Source organism: Mus caroli, unplaced genomic scaffold (assembly GCF_978045245.1).
Source record: "Mus caroli unplaced genomic scaffold, Mus_caroli_1 scaffold_2, whole genome shotgun sequence".
In the NCBI taxonomy this organism is placed as follows: Eukaryota; Metazoa; Chordata; class Mammalia; order Rodentia; family Muridae; genus Mus; species Mus caroli.
Window position 1 is genome coordinate 118,868,664 of NW_028227257.1, and position 6,090 is coordinate 118,874,753.

Below are 6,090 nucleotides of genomic sequence, written 5' to 3' on the forward strand. Positions count from 1 at the left end.
TCTCAGCACCTCATGGTACTTTCTCCAAAACTGACCACATAATTGGTCACAAAACAAGCCTCAACAGATACAAAAATATTGAAATTGTCCCATGCATCCTATAAGATCACCATGGACTAAGGATGATGTTCAATAACAATATAATAGAAAGCCACCATTGACGTGGAAACTGAACAACACTCTTCTCAATGATACCTTGGTCAAGGAAGGAATAAAGAAAGAAATTAAAGACTTTTTAGAGTTTAATGAAAATGAAGCCACAACATACCCAAACTTATGGGACACAATGAAAGCATTTCTAAGAAGAAAACTCATAGCATTGAGTGCCTCCAAAAAGAAACTAGAGAGAGCACACACTAACAGCTTGACAACACACCTAAAAGCCCTAGAACAATAGGAAGCAAATTCACACAAGAGGAGTAGACGGCAGGAAATAATCAAACTCAGGGGCAAAATCAACCAAGTAGAAACAAGAAGAACTATTGAAAGAATCATCCAAACAAGGAGCTGGTTCTTTGAGAAAAACAACAAAATAGATAAACCATTAGCCACACTCACTAGAGGGCACAGGGACAGCATTCTAATTAACAAAATCAGAAATGAAAAGGGAGACATAACAACAGATCCTGAAGAAATCCAAAACACCATCAGATCCTTCTACAAAAGGCTATACTCAACAAAATTCTAGAACCTAGATGAAATGGACAAGTTTCTAGACAGATACCAGGTACCAAAGTTAAATCAAGATCAGGTTAATGATCTTTCATGTGATTTTATTTTCTCCTTTCAACCATAATAATATGATATCCAAATTTTGTCTTAACTGGTGGGTCTGTAAACACAGGCTCATCCATTCCACTTACAGGCAAGGCAAACGCTGCTTCTTGAAATGGCCCCACCATGGATATTCTGGTCATCCAACCCAAGTCACCCCCTTGTCTGGCTTTATCCTTACTATATTGTGTGGCCTCTTCACTGAATCTCATCCCAGACTTTAACTTTTCCATGGCTTCCATGATTTTCCCATGTTTTTCACACAGAATGTGTCTGACCTTTACTGCATTGCCACCACCTTTAGGACCCTGAGACTTTTTGTCAGCACTGTCACTCCCAGAGGCTGCACCTCCTTTCCTTCCTTTTCCAGAACCACTTTTCCCCTTCGGCAGCATCTCTTAAGCTGGCAGTTGAACTCTCAGGGTTAATGATCTAAACAGTCTTATATCCCCTAAAGAAATAGAAGCAGTCATTAATAGTCCCCCAACCAAAAAAAGCCCAGGACCAGATGGGTTCAGTACAGAGTTCTATCAGACCTTCAAAGAAGATCTAATCCCAGTTCTTCACAAACTATTCCACAAAATAGAAGCAGAAGGTACTCCACCCAACTCATTCTATGAAGCCACAATTGCTCTGATACCTAAACCACAAAAAGACCCAACAAAGATGGAGAACTTCAGACCAATTTCCCTTATGAATATCGATGCAAAAATCCTGAATTAAGTTCTCCCTAACCGAATCCAAGAACACATCAAAACAATCATCCATCCTGACCAAGTAGGTTTCATTCCAGGGATGCAGGGATGGTTTAATATACAGAAATCCATCAACGTAATCCAGTATATAAACAAACTCAAAGACAAAAACCACATGGTCATCTCGTTAGATGCGGAAAAAGCATTTGACAAAATCCAACACCCATTCATGATAAAAGTCTTGAAAAGATCAGGAATTCACCTAAACATGATAAAAAGCAATCTACAGCAAACCAGTAGCCAACATCAAAGTTAATGGTGAGAAGCTGGAAGCAATCCCACTAAAATCAGGGACTAGACAAGGCTGCCCACTTTCTCCATACCTATTCAACATTGTACTTGAAGTCCTAGCCAGAGCAATTCGACAACAAAAGAAGATCAAGGGGATACAAATAGGAAAGAAAGAAGTCAAAATATCACTTTGTAGATGATATGATAGTATATATAAGTGACCCTAAAAATTCCACCAGAGAACTCCAAAACCTGATAAACAGCTTCAGTGAAGTAGCTGGATATAAAATTAACTCAAACAAATCAATGGCCTTTCTGTACACAAAGGATAAACAGGCAGAGAAGGAAATTAGGGAAACAACACCCTTCTCAATAGTCACAAACAATATAAAATACCTTGGCGTGACTCTAACTAAGGAAGTGAAAGATCTGTATGACAAGAACTTCAAGTCCCTGAAGAAAGAAATTAAAGAAGATCTCAGAAGATGGAAAGATCTCCCATGCTCATGGATTGGCAGGATCAACATTGTAAAAATGGCTATCTTACCAAAAGCAATCTACAGATTCAATGCAATCCCCATCAAAATTCCAACTCAATTCTTCAACGAATTAGAAAGTGCAATCTGCAAATTCATCTGGAACAACAAAAAACCTAGGATAGCAAAAACTCTTCTCAAGGATAAAAGAACCTCTGGTGGAATCACCATGCCTGACCTAAAGCTGTACTACAGAGCAATTGTGATAAAAAACTGCATGGTACTGGTATAACGACAGACAAGTAGACCAATGGAACAGAATTGAAGACCCAGAAATGAACCCACATACCTATGGTCACTTGATCTTTGACAAGGGAGCAAAAACCATCCAGTGGAAAAAAGACAGCATTTTCAACAAATGGTGCTGGCACAACTGGCGGTTATCATGTAGAAGAATGCGAATTGATCCATTCCTATCTCCTTGAACTAAGGTCAAATCTAAGTGGATTAAGGAACTCCACAGAAAACCAGAGACACTGAAACTTATAGAGGAGAAAGTAGGGAAAAGCCTCGAAAATATGGGTACAGGGGAAAAATTCCTGAATAGAACAGCAAAGGCTTGTGCTGTAAGATCGAGAATCGAGCCGGGCGGTGGTGGCACACGCCTTTAATCCCAGCACTTGGGAGGCAGAGGCAGGCAGATTTCTGAGTTCGAGGCCATCCTGGTCTACAAAGTGAGTTCCAGGACAGCCAGGGCTATACAGAGAAACCCTGTCTCGAAAAACCAAAAAAAAAAAAAAAAAAAAAAAAAGATCGAGAATCGATAAATGGGACCTCATAAAGTTGGAAAGCTTCTGCAAGGCAAAAGACACCATCAATAAGACAAAAAGGCCACCAACAGATTGGGAAAGGATCTTTACCTATCCTAAATCAGATAGGGGACTAATATCCAATATATATAAAGGACTCAAGAAGGTGGATTAAAGAAAATCAAATAACCCCGTTAAAAAATTGGGCTCAGGCCCAGGACCAGATGGGTTTAGTGCAGAGTTCTATCAGACCTTCAAAGAAGATCTAATCCCAGTTCTTCACAAACTATTCCACAAAATAGAAACAGAAGGTACTCTACCCAACTCATTCTATGAAGCCACAATTACTCTGATACCTAAACCACAAAAAGACACAACAAAGATAGAAAACTTCAGACCAATATCCCTTATGAATATTGATGCAAAAATCCTCAATAAAGTTCTTGCTAACCGAATCCAAGAACACAACAAAACAATCATCCATCCTGACCAAGTAGGTTTCATCCCAGGGATGCAGGGAAGGTTCAATATACGGAAATCCATCAACGTAATCCAGTATATAAACAAACTCAAAGACAAAAACCACATGGTCATCTCCTTAGATGCGGAAAAAGCATTTGACAAGATCCAACACCCATTCATGATAAAAGTCTTGGAAAGATCAGGAATTCAAGGCCCATACCTAAACATGATAAAAGCAATCTACAGCAAACCAGTAGCCAACATCAAAGTAAATGGTGAGAAGCTTGAAGCAATCCCTCTAAAATCAGGGACTAGACAAGCTGTCCACTTTCTCCATACCTATTCAACATTGTACTTGAAGTCCTAGCCAGAGCAATTCGACAACAAAAGGAGATCAAAGGGATACAAATTGGAAAAGATGAAGTCAAAATATCACTCTTTGCAGATGATATGATAGTATATATAAGTGACCCTAAAAATTCCACCAGAGAACTCCTAAGCCTGATAAACAGCTTCGGTGAAGTAGCTGGATATAAAATTAACTCAAACAAATCAATGGCCTTTCTCTACACAAAGAATAAACAGGCTGAGAAAGAAATTAGGGAAACAACACCCTTCTCAATAGTCACAAATAATATTAAATATCTTGGCGTGACTCTAACTAAGGAAGTGAAAGATCTGTATAATAAAAACTTCAAGTCTCTGAAGAAAGAAATTATAGAAGATCTCAGAAGATGGAAAGATCTCCCATGCTCATGGATTGGCAGGATCAACATTGTAAAAATGGCTATCTTGCCAAAAGCAATCTACAGATTCAATGCAATCCCCATCAAAATTCCAACTCAATTCTTCAACGAATTAGAAAGTGCAATCTGCAAATTCATCTGGAATAACAAAAAACCTAGGATAGCAAAAACTCTTCTCAAGGATAAAAGAACCTCTGGTGGAATCACCATGCCGGACCTAAAGCTCTACTACAGAGCAATTGTGATAAAAACTGCATGGTACTGGTATAGTGACAGACAAATAGACCAATGGAATAGAATTGAAGACCCAGAAATGAACCCACACACCTACGGTCACTTGATCTTCGACAAGGGAGCTAAAAACATCCAGTGGAAGAAAGACAGCATTTTCAACAAATGGTGCTGGCACAACTGGTTGTTAACATGTAGAAGAATGCGAATCGATCCATTCCTATCTCCTTGTACTAAGGTCAAGTCTAAGTGGATCAAGGAACTTCACATAAAACCAGAGACACTGAAACTTATAGAGGAGAAAGTGGGGAAAAGCCTTGAAGATATGGGCACAGGGGGAAAATTCCTGAATAGAACAGTAATGGCTTGTGCTGTAAGATCGAGAATTGACAAGTGGGACCTCTTGAAACTACAAAGCTTCTGCAAGGCTAAAGACACCATCAATAAGACAAAAAAACCACCAACAGATTGGGAAAGGATCTTCACCTATCCTGAATCAGATAAGGGACTAATATCCAATATATATAAAGAACTCAAGAAGGTGGACTCCAGAAAGTCAAATAACCCCATTAAAAAATGGGGCTCAGAACTGAACAAAGAATTCTCACCTGAGGAATACCAAATGGCAGAGAAGCACCTGAAAAAATGTTCAACATCCTTAATCATCAGGGAAATGCAAATCAAAACAACCCTGAGATTCCACCTCACACCAGTCAGAATGGCTAAGATCAAAAATTCAGGTGACAGCAGATGCTGGCGAGGATGTGGAGAAAGAGGAACACTCCTCCATTGTTGGTGGGATTGCAAGCTTGTACAACCACTCTGGAAATCAGTCTGGCGGTTCCTCAGAAAATTGGACATAGTACTACCGGAGGATCCAGCAATACCTCTCCTGGGCATATATCCAGAAGATGTCCCAACCGGTAAAAAGGACACATGCTCCACTATGTTCATAGCAGCCCTATTTATAATAGCCAGAAGCTGGAAAGAACCCAGATGTCCCTCAACAGAGGAATGGATACAGAAATTATGGTACATTTACACAATGGAGTACTACTCAGCTATTAAAATGAATGAATTTATGAAATTCCTAGCCAAATGGATGGACCTGGAGGGCATCATCTTGAGTGAAGTAACACAATCACAAAAGAACTCACACAATATGTATTCACTGATAAGTGGATATTAGCCCAAACCTTAGGATACCCAAGATATAAGATACAATTTGCTAAACGCATGAAACTCAAGAAGAATGAAGACCAAAGTGTGGACACTGTGCACCTTCTTAGAATTGGGAACAAAACACCCAGGGAAGGAGTTACAGAGACAAAGTTCGTAGCTGTGATGAAAGGATGGACCATTTAGAGACTGCCGTATCCAGGGATCCATCCCATAATCAGCTTCTAAACGCTGACACCATTGCATACACTAGCAAGATTTTGCTGAAAGGACCCCGGCATCGTCTCTTGTGAGACGATGCCGGGGCCTAGCAAACACAGGAGTGGATGTTCACAGTCAGCTATTGGATGTATCACAGGGCTCCCAATGGAGAAGCTAGAGAAAGTACCCAAGGAGCTAAAGGGATCTGCAACCCTATTGTTGGAAC

General features: G+C 39.8%; 1 pseudogene; it reads right to left on the minus strand.

Annotated features, from left to right (window-relative positions):
• Window positions 1-773: 773 nt before the first annotated feature.
• LOC147005906 (peptidyl-prolyl cis-trans isomerase NIMA-interacting 4 pseudogene) lies at window positions 774-1,187 on the minus strand (annotated as a pseudogene).
• Between the last annotated feature and the right edge of the window lie 4,903 nt (window positions 1,188-6,090).